Here is a 14,178-nt window from a genome sequence, read left to right as displayed (position 1 = left end):
AAATCTGCCCGATTCCAGCCTTGATTCCATGTTTTAACACAATAAAATGTGGAAAAGAGAAGCATATATATATATATATATATATATATATATATATATATATATATATATATATATATATACACAGTGCCTTGCAAAAGTAATCAGACCCCTGACCAATTCTCTCATATCAATGAATTACAAATGGTACATTGAAATTTCGTTCTGTTTGATATTTTATTTTAAAACACTTAAACTCAAAACAGTTATTGTAAGGTAACATTGGTTTTATTTTGGGAAATATTTTTAAGAAAAATAAAAAACTGAAATATCTTGCTTGCATAAGTATTCAACCCCCACACATTAATATTTGGTAGAGCCACCTTTCGCTGCAATAACAGCTTTAAGTCTTTTGGGGTAAGTATGTACCAGCTTTGCACACAGTGTCAGAGTGATTTTGGCCCATTCTTCTTGTCAGATTTGCTCCAGGTTGTTCAGGTTGGTTGGACAACGCTTGTGGACTGCAATTTTTAAATAGTGTCACAGACTCTCAATGGGATTGAGATCAGGACTTTGAATGGGCCATTATAGGACATTCACCTCTTTGTTCTTGAGCCACTCCAATGTTACTGTGGCCTTGTGTTTGAGATCATTGTCCTGCTGAAAGGTGAATTTCCTCCCAAGCTACAGTTTTTTAGCAGACTGAAGCAGATTCTCTTGCAGTATTTTCTTGTATTTTGCTCCATCCATTCTTCCTTCAATTGTAACAAGATGCCCAGTCCCTGCAGATGAGAAGCATCCCAACAGCATGATGCTGCAACCATCATACTTCACTGTAGGGATGGTGTGTCTTGAGGCATGGGCAATGTTAGGTTTGTCCACACAAAGAGCATTGAATTTTGGCCAAAAAGCTCTATCTTGGTCTCATCTGACCACAAAACCTTTTCCACACTGCAGCTTCTACGGCTTCTTTCTTGCCACCCTCCCATACAGGCCAGTGTTATGCCTAGCTCTTGATATGATTGACTGGTGCACCATTACTCCACTCCCAACCTCTGAACTCTGTAGCTCCTTCAAAGTGATTTTTAGCCTCTCTGTGGCTTCTCTCACAAGTCTCCTTCTTGTTTGAGCGCTGAGTTTTGAGGGACGGCCTTTTCTTGGCAGTGCCTGGGTGGTGTGATGCAGCTTCCACTTCCTGATTATTGATCCAACTGTGCTCACTGGGATATCCAAACACTTGGATATTATTTTGTCCCCTTTCCCTAATCTATGACTTTGTATTACTTTATCTCTAACTTTTGTAGGATGCTCTTTGGTCTTCATTTTCCTTCAGATTCACAGCCTTACCAATGATCCTTCAACAGTGGGGTTTTTATCCAGAAAATGTGACAGCAACTTTAATGGTTCATAGGTTGAGGCCAATGGTAAGGTAATTGTGTCCTCGTTAGGGCAATTTCTTTCATCGGTGCAAACTGGGAGCTTCCACAGCACAGGGGTTGAATATTTATGCAAGCAAGGCATTTCAGTTTTTTATTTTTCTTAAAAATATTTCCCAACATAAAACCAATGTCACCTTACAATAATTGATTCTGAGTTTCAGTGTTTAAAAATAAAATATCAAACAGAACGAAATTTTAATGTACCATTTGTAATTCGGTAATATGAGAGAATTGGTCAGGGGTCTGAATACTTTTGCAAGGCACTGTATATAGTTTTTTTTTTTTTTTTTTTTTTTTTTTTCAGCAGGGCTTTGCCCTGCCCCCATTCATATGTGCAGGGCTTTTCTTCTGCCCTGCCACAGATGCCCAAATAATACAACAGCACTGGTGTGTATTATTCTGAAAATAGAAAAAGGACAGGAGAAAAGCCTGTGGCCACACTTTGCTGGGAATTGTCAGTTTCTTTTTGAAGTGTGACTGCAAGTCTTTTTGCAGGTGTCACTGGCATCGCATGTGTATTTTTGCGTTGAAGCAATGATCCCAATCTCTTTAACAGATCATCAAACCTTTCACCTGTCATTCTAAAATACTTAGAATACCTACAATATCTCTCACTGTCACATACCTGCATCTCTCTAATTATGTTATGTCTTGTATAAGAGGTACAAACAGCACATCTCCTAAAATGTAAATTGTTCCAATTATGCGAATACAGTCTGTATTTAAAGTATGAATGACAGCTGCACAGTAAAATGGGTTGTGACACAATGTGTCCTTCGTAAAGCAAATAGTGAAGCTGCAGAGCTTTTATAGCTGTCTGCTATACCTAAACTTAGGAATGCAAGGAAAGAACGTACTATTTTTTAAGGTGTATGACACAATCAAAGCCTTCATCCAAAAGCTTCAACTCTTGGTTTGTCGATTAACAGTAAACAACTTTGACACATTCGAAACCCATGACAGCCTTTTTGGCTGAAAACAAGTTGACACTCGATAATAGTGTCAAAAGCAAAATAGAGGAACACTTGGTAGCGTTCAAGTGCCATTTTCACCAGTACTTCCCTGAAAAGAGCAATGAAAAAGACTGGATATGAAACCCATTTGTAGCAGGCTACAACTCTGGTTCCAATCTAACAGCTAAAGGAGAAGAGCAGTTACTCGAGTTATCCAGTGATAGTGGACTAAAACCTGAATTCAAGCAGGAACCTCTTGCCCAATTTTGGTTGAAAAGAAAGGAGTACCCTGATGTGGTAGATAAGGCCATTAAAGTTAATGCCGTTCATGACCATGTACTTATGTGAAAGTGAGTTTTCAGCCTTAATATCAATAAAAACCTGGATGTTGAAGGTAATCTACGACTGAAACTGTCACCAGTCCTACAAACCTTCACCTGCTTTGTGCCAAAAGGCAAGCGCAGCCATCTCATTAGAACCAACAGAGAAAATTGTAAGTTCACATAATTGGAACTTTTTTATTGTCAGACAGTACACTTAAATTATCTTTATTTTATGCATGTTATTTATTCATTTAGTTTTGTTTTTATTTGGCAGACACCTTTATCCAAGGTGACTTACACATGTTACAGGACAATACAAGGTTGCAATGCAAAAACAATATTTAAATACAGTATAGATTAAGCTTATTTATAGCGTTCACTGTACAGGCAATCTGCATATGTCAAATGTCCAAAGGGGTCCTGTGGCAGGGCAGGGTCCTGCCTGTAAATAATATTGTTTTGTGGTGTTTTGTTGGTGGTTGGAAGGGATGGGGTTAATTTCCTATCCCTGCCAAAATACACGTGAGAATGTGGCTGGAGCTGATTGAATAATTGATGATAATTAGTCTCCAGCCACATGGTATAAAAAGGGTAGAAAAGCCTTTGTTTGGTAGAAGGAGTTGGTGAATGAACAGTTTGTAAATGCATGTCTGTATTTTTGGTTGATAAAGTTCAGTGAAGGCACTGCCCAGCCTCAACAATTTAGTTTTTGTTTAAACCTTTGTTTTTGCCCATGAGCTGGTTATTTTGTTCTTGTTTACGGTGTGCAAGACCTGTTTTTGTTTTACCTTTTTTTTTTGTGTTTATTAAAATGCACAGCGGTGGTTCCTCTATCTAAGAGAATGGGTTAATAAAATGGCCTCAAGCTGGACAGAATCCAGCACATGTGCTTACAAAAATATAAGCTTACTGCAATATATATTGAAACTCAGATTCTGAGAATGAAAGCATATAGCACTGGAATGCTGGGTTAAGAACACGGACACTTTAGATGCAGTAATAGATTCAGCTTCCAGGACACATTGAGGTGAAACAAAATTAATTTGGAGCAATGTGGGCTATTACTTGCAAAAAAAAAAAAAATGGAAAAGACCCTGGAGGTCCTATTTTGCAGCTAAGATTAATAATACAATTATGGTGTTATAAGGCTAGCAAAAACAACAACTTACTAGAGGGAGCAGTAGCCTATTTACAGTATAACTCTAAGTAGGCTAGTGTCCCTATCTGAAAATTATTGGTAAGTCAAGGAAAATTCTGAACTTAATGGGTGGAATGTCAGACAGCTGATGTCTATCTATGGTGCTTTGATCTTTACGAGGTGATGCTCCCATTACTCCTTTGGACAGCAGATATTTTACTAGTTTATGAAAAGCTTTGATGACAAAATGTAAAGGCAGATTACAACAGGTTAAACAAATTAATTCCCTGTGTTGTTCAAGTGGCAATATAGGCATGTTTTAACATTGTGGACTTAGGGTAAAGGTTGTCAGTTTGGATCTAGTTTGAGTTATTTTTTTTCCACATCTACAAACAGAAAGAAGATTGTTTTTAAATTTGCTTTGTATAAACCTATCCATGTGTGTCATTCTAGTAATTTGAATCTGGAAGTACAGTCAACCCTTTTTATACTGCCAGGTAAGGGACAGCGGCAATAAGCAAGGTTGGCGTTATAGTGAGGGTCAAAAAAATAAATAAAATCATTTTTTTTTAGTTACATAATTACAGTTTCTCCACGCCATTTTAATAAAACACTAATCTTTTTTTAACACTACAGTACTAGTTCTTAACACAACGGTAGGTCTACTAGTAAGGTTTTATCATCTTTTCCCATCTGTATGAAACATATATGGTTACTTTTGAAAATAAAAAATAAACACTCATTTAGTGTAAAATCAGCCAAACAACAATTCCATAAAAACTAAAATGCTTATGATTTTTTATTTATTTATTTTGTTACTGCACTGCTTATGTGAACTGTAAGCCAGCTGAATACTATCCCCCATTGAACAATGACATCTATGTTTTTCACAAAGCAATTTAAGATCAACAGAATTCTTTTTTAAGCAGTTAAAAAAACAAACAAAAAAATACTTTTTGAATATGTACAGGCAAACACCTTTTTAAAAAAAGTAAATATATATATATATATATATATATATATATATATATATATATATATATATATATATATATATATATATGCTGTTTACAAAACTGAAAAAAAAATTACAGTATAATCGTAAATCTCGAAAAACTACTCACTTCTAAATCTTTTGTAGTCATTTTTGTATTACTTTAGTATAAATACATGTTAATTTGGATTCATATGTTGTTTTTTTCTGACTTTATGTTAACGAAGACACACATTTGCTTGTTTTCTCATTGGAAATAGTGATATTTTGAAATTTACCTGTCCTCGTCACAAAAGCAAAGTTTGTGGGGAATAATAGCCATTTTCTATACTTTTGAGGCATAAGCAATTAGGAAATAACACTTCCTACCCAGGAACAAAAAAAAAAAAAACAATTGTTACACGGTGTAATCACACAAATTTACAATATATACACAAAACACACTCTTCATGTGCAGAGCTCCTGCCCTGCTAGACTTTGTTTAATGAGTTGAGTTGTGTTGATATTTTGGTATAGGCACGGTAAAAGTTAAATGCTGGTTGACATTATTGAGGAAACTTTGAGGAAACCAAGTTTCAGAAACCCTGTGGCATTTTGGGTGTACCATCTTTTTAAAAGAATAGCACAGAGCCAATCTGATCTCCCTTTTGTAATGAACTGTCATCCAAGCCCATTGAATTGAATGAAAACGCAAAGCCTGGACGATTCAAAGACGAACATCTTACCATTCAACTAAAGAGCAAGCTCTGTAGTCAAGAGGTAAGTACAGGTCTTTTGCTAATGTCAGTATTGTTAACCCATCAGCCTCTAGGAGATTCGTTACACTGTGGGATCCCTAGTGAAGACTGGCCACTTTGAGCAGCCAGGATGCAAAAATTCACCTCCGTCGCCAAGAGACTACACGCTTCTGCCACCTCCATCGGCAGGAGCAGAGCAGCAGGAGCTGCCTCTGCCTCCGCCACCTCCACCGCCAGGAGACTACAGGACTCCGCCACCTCCATTAGCAGGAGCAGAGCAGCAGGAGCTGCCTCTGGGTCCGCCACCTCCATTGGCAGGAGCAGAGCAGCAGGAGCTGCCTTTGCCTCCACCAACTCCACAGCCTGGAGCAGAGCAGCAGAAGCTGACTCCACCTCTCCTACCATCAGGGAGAGAGGAGCAGGAGCTGCCTCTCCCTTCAACAGAAGGACCAGGACTAGATGCTGGTGGTCCTCAACAGCCTGTGCATAGGCTGCTGAGGGAAGTGGCCGAGAAGAGGGCCAACACCCGCATCCCAGATTGTCTTGACTCCCTATCTTGCTTCACCCAAGGATGACTGCCTCGCTTCGCTCGAGGATGCCTGCCTCGCTTTGCCCAAGGATGCCTGCTGCTCCGCATCGCCTGGGGTTTCCAGCTGCTCCGCATTGCCTGGGGTTGCCAGCCACTCCGCATCGCCTGGGGTTGCTGTACTGCTTCGCCAGGGGTCGCAGTCAGCTCTGCTTGGCCGCAGGGGTCAGTGTGGCTGGAGCCCCACCAGAGGGAGCTGTCGTCTATGAAAAAGGGGGGAGAGGTCAGGAGACCACCTTTTCCTGCAGCAATTTCGCTGCAGGAGTTCTGGGGGCTGGAGTCCCCCCAGAGGGAGCTGCCGGCTATAAAGGGGGGAGAGGTCAGGAGACCACCTTCCCCCGCAGCAGTTTCGCTGCCGGAGATCATGGGGGAGGTCTGGAGACCACCAACCCCAGCAGCTTTTCTGCTGCTGGACTTGCCCCAGCTGACAACCTCACCAGTGGCAGCATTTCCGCTGCCAGTGGTACAGCGGAAGGAGAGATTCGCCCCACTGTCAGCACGTCTGCTGACAGCATGGCCAAGAGCAGCCTGGCTACTGGCAACATTGCCACCCATCAACCTCTTAAAGTCCCAGTTCTTGGCCCAGGACTTTGATCGAGACTTTGGGGATTTTAAGGGGGCAGGTGGCCATTGAGGCCATGTGTGCTTTGCACAAGGGGGGTATATGTGGCAAAGTCCCCCCCCCCCCACTGTGTGCATTTTGTGTTGTATCTTGTGTGTTAATGTTGGTGTATAGTCATTGGTACACGGGATATAAACGGGTCTGTGTTCATGTGAAAGTAAAAAGTAATAATATGCGAGCACAGGGAATTGCACTTTATTAATTCGCGCGCAGTTGATTAGTGACTCCAATTGAATGACTGATTAGCAATCTAGTCTTGGTACAGCTGCATAAAAGCAGAATGTTTTCACTCACTTGGGGTTGTGTGTTCGGTGAGTGGAGAACGGGATTGGAGATGGAGGTAATAATAATAATAGTAATAGTTAAAAACATCAGCTCACTGTGTTTGTTAGTGTTAGTCCGTTTTTGTTTCATCTCTTTGTTCGGGCGAATGTGCCGTGTCCTGTGTTTTTGTTTGTCTTGCAACCTTTCGCACAACTTCACCTCTCTTTTTGTTTATTTCCTGGTTCCTGTTTCTGGCCTGACGTCACCCACTGCAGCCATCTTTGTGACACACACACATACTTTTTTTTTTGTATTTTTGCATGTCATATGCAAGGTGTGTGTTAAATAAGGTACCCAATATACTTTTTATTGAATTACTCTTGTCAAATTACATTTATTTGTGCTGTATCTGAATGTCTGTCTGTCTGTTGTAATGTGAGTACTGTATCTTTTGGTGAGTTTGAATCTATAACAAGCTATAACTGACACAACATTGTAGGAAGTATTCCCAGTAAACTTGTTAATGACTTACATCCTGACTAATTAACACCATTGGAAAGTTTGTTCCCTTCACATATGAGGGCACAGAAAGAACAGAAATAAACAGAACCGTCTCGAAGCATAAAAGCATGAAGTTTCCAACCACAAATTTAATGTTAAACAGAAGTGGTTCTTTCGAAGAATCATATAAACAGAACTAAACTATATTTAGAAAAGAGTGTTATAAGCTACAAAAGCTAAAAACTCTTAGCCTTGAATTATTACCTTATATGGAGGTTGCACCACCGACCGCTACCAGTAAAAGACCAAACCCAAAAAGATCACAATGCTCTCAAACTCTTAAAACCCAAAGGTGCCGTTCCTTATCTGAATAAACCACAAGCAAACCCTAGCCATAGCTGCAGCACAGGGAGATAAGTGGTGAAGGTGAGAAATATACTTGCTGTGTATTAAAAAAAAAGACTGTTCGGGTGAACGTCTAAATCTATTGTACTGCAAAAACAAACAAAAGACTGATTTGGGCCACATTCGTTGCTGATGAATTGAAGAAGAGGACAGTGCATAAGGACTATGTTCATTATTGCTATTATTATTTATTTCTTAGCAGATGCCCTTAGCCAGGACGACTTACAGTTGTATACACAAAATGCATATCAACAATTACAGTACAATTAAGAGCAAGATACAAAATACAGTGACATCAGTCCTAATAAAAGCAAATACAAAACACAGTATGATTTGATATCAGGCTAGTTCAAGAGCAGATAGCAGTGTTGATAGTTACATCAGGGTTAGATACTAGTGCAGGTGAAATACAAAATACCACAGATTGGGTTAAGTGCAGGATTGAATATAGTAAAATAGGGAGCAGGTACAGTTGCTCTCAAAAGTATTCACCCCCCTTGGACTTTTCCACATTTTATTTTGTTACAACATGGAATCAAAATGGATTTAATTAGAAGTTTTTGCCACTGATCAACACAAAAAAGTCCATAATGTCAAAGTGAAAAATAAAATCTACAAATTGTTCTAAATTAATTACAAATACAAAACAGAAAATAATTGATTGCATAAATATTCACCCCCTTGAGTCAATATTTGGTAGAGGCACCTTTGGAAGCAATTACAACCTTTGGCAGCAATTACAGCCATGAGTCTATTTGGATAGGTCTCTACCAGCTCAAGCTCTGTCAAGTTGGATGGGGACCTTTGGTGAGCAGCAATTTTCAACTCTTTCCACATATTCTCAATTGGATTGAGGTCCGGGCTTTGACTGGGCCACTCCAGGACATTGACCTTTTTGTTTTTAACCCATTCCAGTGTGGCTTTGGCTGTATGTTTGGGGAAATTGTCCTGCTGAAGATAAATCTTCTCCCAAGTCCCAGGTCTCTTGCAGACTTCAGCAGGTTTTCCTCCAGGATTTCTCTGTACTTTGCTGCATGCATTTTGCCCTCTATCTTCACGAGCTTTCCAGGCCCTGACGCAGAGAATCATCCCCACAGCATGATGCTGCCACCACCATGCTTCACGGTAGGGATGGTGTTCTCAGGATGATGTGCGGTGTTAGGCTTGCGCCAAACATAGCACTTAGCTTTGAGGCCAAAAAGCTCTATTTTGGTCTCATCAGACCATAGAATCCTCTTCCACTTTGTCTCAGAGTCTCCCACATGCCTTCTGGCAAACTCTAGCTGAGATCTGATGTGATCTGATGTGATCAATGGCTTTCTTTTTGCCACTCTCCCATAAAGGCCAGTTTTGTGAAGCACCGAGGCTATTGTTGCTGCATGCACAGTGTCTCCCAGCTCGGCCGTGGAAGACCGTAACTCCTTTAAAGTTGCCATAGGCCTCTTGGTAACCTCCCTGACTAGAGCTATTCTCACCCGGATACTCAGTTTTTGAGGACGGCCTGTTCTAGACAGATTCACAGTTGTGCCATATTCTCTCCATTTCTTAATAATGGACTTTACTGTGCTCCAGGGGATATTCAATGCCTTGGAAATGTTTTTATATTCTACCCCTGATTGGTGCTTTTGAAGAACCTTATTCCAGATTTGCTTTGAATATTCGTTCATCTTCATGATGTAGTTTTTGTTAGGAAATGTACTAACCAACTGTGGGACCTCCCAGAGACAGGTGTATTTAACCTGAAATCATGTGAAACACCTTAATTGCACACAGGTGGACTCTATTCAACTAATTATAGACAATTCTGTCTATACTTCTAAAGACAATTGGTTGCACCAGAACTTATTTAGGTGTGTCATAGCAAAGGGGGTGAATACTTGTGCAATCCAATAATTTTTTTTTGTTTTATATTTGTAATTAATTTAGAACAATTTGTAGATTTTATTTTTCTCTTTGACATTATGGATTTTTTTGTGTTTAGCAGTGGCAAAAACTCCTAATTAAATCCATTTTGATTCCATGTTGTAACACCAAAGTCCAAGGGAGGTGAATACTTTTGAGAGCCACTAAGTGCAAGTTAAAGTGCATTAAAGGCCAAGTGCTATATTGTCCAGAAGGGAAGAGTTGAGTTTTACAGGTGTTGTCTGAAGAGCTGTGTCTTGAGGAGGCACCGGAAGGTGGTCAGGGACTGGGCAGTCCTAACGTCCATAGGAAGGTTGTTCTACCACTGTAGGGCGAGGGTGGAGAAGGAGCTAAAGTGATAAAGGCTTGTTTGAAGGCATAGGAAAAGTGGCCAGAGAGGAGAGGGGTGTTGAGAAGAGAGAAGATGAAGGGGAGTAGAGCAAAAGTAGCAGCTTGAAAGAGGTGAGTGGGGAGGGTGTCCAGGGCGCATGTGGTGGGTTTCTGGTCTTGGAGGACGGAGGAGAGGTCAGAGTCTGAGAGGGGAGAGAAGGAGAAGGAGGGTGAGTTAGTAGGGGAGACAGGAGGTGTTGGGTTGGAGCAGGAGGGAGTGGGGGGGAGGGAGAGCTGTTAAAGTGTTTGTGGATATTAGAGATTTTAGAGGAGAAGAAAGAGACAAAGTCATCAGAAGAAATAAAGGAGGGGGATTGAAGAGGGAGGAAAAATAGTTTTTGGGGGTTGTTAGTGGAGTATTGGATAATAGATTGGAAATAGGAGTGTTTAGCAAAGGAGAGAGTAGAGGAGAAGGATGGAGCGGTAGAGGTCTAGGGCAGCAAGGAGTTTGGTTCTCTTCCATTTCTTTTCAGCAGAGCACAGTTCTGTTCTTGCCGTGTGGAGCACAGGGGAGAGCCAGGGTTGGGGAAGGCTGGGCAGGTTGGAAGGTGAGGGGACAGAGGGAGTCAAGGGAGGAGGTGAGGGAGGAGAAGGTGGTTGCAGTCTATAGAGAGTTGGGAGAAGGAGTCGTTAGGAAGGAGGTGAGAGAGAGCAGTGGAGGCAAGGACAGAGGGGGAGAGAGAGCGGAGGTTATGGTGGGAGCTGTCAGTGGGGGTAGGTGGAGTAGGGAGAGAGGGGGGATACAGAGAAAAAGAGATTAAATAGTGATCAAAGAGGTCCAGAGGGGTGGAGGGGCAGCAGGCCATGGAGAAGGTGGGGTCCATCTGACGGCCAGCTTTGTGAACAGAAGGTAAAAGAGAGAGAGAGAAGTTGAAGGAGTGAAGGAGAGGAAGGAATCCAACAGAGTTGGTGGGGTTGGAGAGGTGGATATTGAAATCACCCAACAGGACAGTTGTGGTAGACAGAGAGGGGAGGGAGGAGAGGAGATAGTCAAGAAAGTAGGCGAGAGGTCCAGGGGAGAGGCAGAGGGATGAGGTTAGAGGGGTTAGGGGAGCAGCGGTGGAGAGAGGACAGAGAACGGGAGTGAGAGGACAGAATAACAGGGATGTGAGAGATAGTCGTAGCAGGACAGGTGAGACAGATAGGTAGAGTAGTAGTGGGAGCAGGAGTGGTGGGGGGAGGGTTCCAGACCACTGCTAGATTTGGATTTTCTCCAACAGCCTCTCCTCGCACCCTCACCTTGAAAGGGAACTGGTTAACAGCTGCTAAACTGCGCTAAAGACAATATTTAAGCAATACAATAGTTTCAATGCACTTCAATGGGATCACACAACTACAAAAAGCTGGTGTTCTAAGACACTGTTTGTCGATTTATACTGTCCTACAGATCTACAACTGGTCCAGTTTCCACGCTATCTAAATTCACTTCAATCAATCACAGCTCTGAATCTTTTAGAAAATGAATTCCTTCAACCAGCTAATGTAGACATCAGCAAAAAGGATTCAATTATACTTACCAAAATCACTATTTTCTGCCTTTCTACTACAAACAGTTAAAGACAATCCAAGCAGGTTGGTCGCTAGAGACAACTGATTAGCAAAACAAAACAATGCTAGTTTTAACCTTAAAGCCAGCTAACAGGCACATCCAAACAGCTGACTTGATAATCGCTGACCAGTTTCCAAGCTATCTAAATTCACTTCAATCAACCACAGCTCTGAATACTAATGAACATTAATTTCTTCAATCAGCTAATGTAGTTAAACCAGCTACAAGGATTCCATTGAAGAATCATTGCAGAGAAGACATTATAGGAGAATTCCATTAAGTTCTACAACCAGACAGTGAATGAGGTTTCTATGGAGAAATATAAAAAAGTCTCAATTTTCTCACTCTATTTCTGTAGTACTTTTCAGGTAATTTGGGTTTCCATGTAGTTTTCTTTTAAGATGAGAAATTCCTCTTCCAAATGCAAATTACCTAATTAATATTAAAATACATAAGGGTATATTTAAGTGTTTCTGTGTGAGTTCTAATTTAGCCTTCTGTGGCTACTGATATCGTGCAGCTTTCTTAAATTGGGTTCCCACTAAGTTTTTAGGTTGTGTTGAATTTGGCTTCCAAAAATGTAATAAAAAAGCACTGCAGACAAAACAAAAACCCACACATAGCGTAAAACAAATCTTACTCAATTAATTCTGTTCAAGAGATTTTACTTCAACTGAAATTCACCACTGGCACCAATTCCCAGATGTGCTAATTTAGTACATTTTGGGGTACAAACATGACATTTTTTTGTCCTTTGTACGTATCCATGATAAATGGTACTTAAGGATAGTGTACAGTGTATTGCATTTTAGAGCTAAGGGACAGAACATTGTAGACTCAAAGCAACCTGGGTCTGGAACCAACTCCACAGTAATGTTTTTGAAGCTGACACCCTGGGATCCCTCAAGAAGCTGCTTGATGAGATTCTGGGATGCATAAGCTACTAACAACCAAACGAGCAAGATAGGCCGAATGGCCTCCTCTCATTTGTAAACTTATGTTCTTATGTTCAATCAGCTATCCGATGACCCAACACGAAGATAACAAAAATGTAAAGAATGAAATATATATCTTTCTGTGCTTTGTTGTTTTAAAATTTGTAGTATCTTCAATATGTTTATAACCTTGCTAATAAACCAACTAAACTATAAAGCACTATCATTTAGAATGTTTAATAAATGGTGTCACATAAAAAAAAAAAAAAAAAAAACACCATCACTGAATGAAGAGGTTCTAAGCCCCTCCTTGTTCTGTAAGCTTATTTTTTCCTGTTTGGTCAAAGAAGCTTGCCAGGGCTATTTACCCACTCTTTAAAGTTATACAATGCTTTAGACCAGCACTTCCTATAACGTGTGGAATGTGTGTGGTGTGTGCGTGCAGAGTCACATAAATCATGAAAGTGGGGAGAGAATTTTGAGTTTCAAAACTGTGTAGAAACCCAGCCAGTGCAGCCTGGGAGTGTTGAGTATAATCTATGTTACATTCTCCACATGAAACATAATCGAGTATTTATCTAGGGTTACAGAACTTTTGAAAATTAACTTTTATTAAACTTTGATAAGTAACTGGAAGTTAGATTACCTCATGCTATTTGCATGAAGATCTTTTGAATAAACTTGCTATCTATACAAGTATATACAGATTGAAGGTGTGATACTATTGATTATCTTTGATTCATTTTTAAGATTTATTTCTGACTTTTGAAATTTCTGTATTAACTGTTGTTATTAATCAAACTTTGTGTCTAGTGTAGGTGTTAGTATTACTTAAATATTTCAGATTAGAAATTACTCAATTGTTCCTATAACATGAATCCCCATTGACTTGGTTTACATGCACTTGAAAATTGACTCTACAGTCATGACTGTGTGGAGTTGTCATGTGAATACATTGTGAAACAACAAAAGGACGTCCTTTTGGCAGCGCGACTTTAAGTGCAGGGTCAATTGCTTTCTCACGATAAAAATAGCTGTAAAAACTCATGTAAACCGGATTGTGGCTCACAAGGTTTCAACAGTTAAGATCCTGTTCTTCTGATTTAATCTCATGTAAATTCTCGCAGAAAGGCCCTACAATACATAGACCCCCACCCAACGCACACACACACGCTTTACATTTATGGACTACTTCAACAATAGAACCGTTGACAGCAGTCACTATCACGGTAGATTTTAAAGATCATCAGTATTAAAATGAAAGACAAACTCTCAGATACAACTCAAAAGTTTTATTCAAGCACAACATATCAAACATCTGCACAGCCAAAATGCTATATTTAAATGAACAATTAAACATAAAAGGGTTTATTTTCTAACTTCCACATTTCAAAAGAAACTAGTGAAGATTAAACCTCTCCTACCATGTACAAAATGAATGAGAACCACTTGCAAACTCAG

Source organism: Polyodon spathula, chromosome 4 (assembly GCF_017654505.1).
Source record: "Polyodon spathula isolate WHYD16114869_AA chromosome 4, ASM1765450v1, whole genome shotgun sequence".
In the NCBI taxonomy this organism is placed as follows: Eukaryota; Metazoa; Chordata; class Actinopteri; order Acipenseriformes; family Polyodontidae; genus Polyodon; species Polyodon spathula.
Note: the sequence above shows the minus strand (reverse complement) of the source record.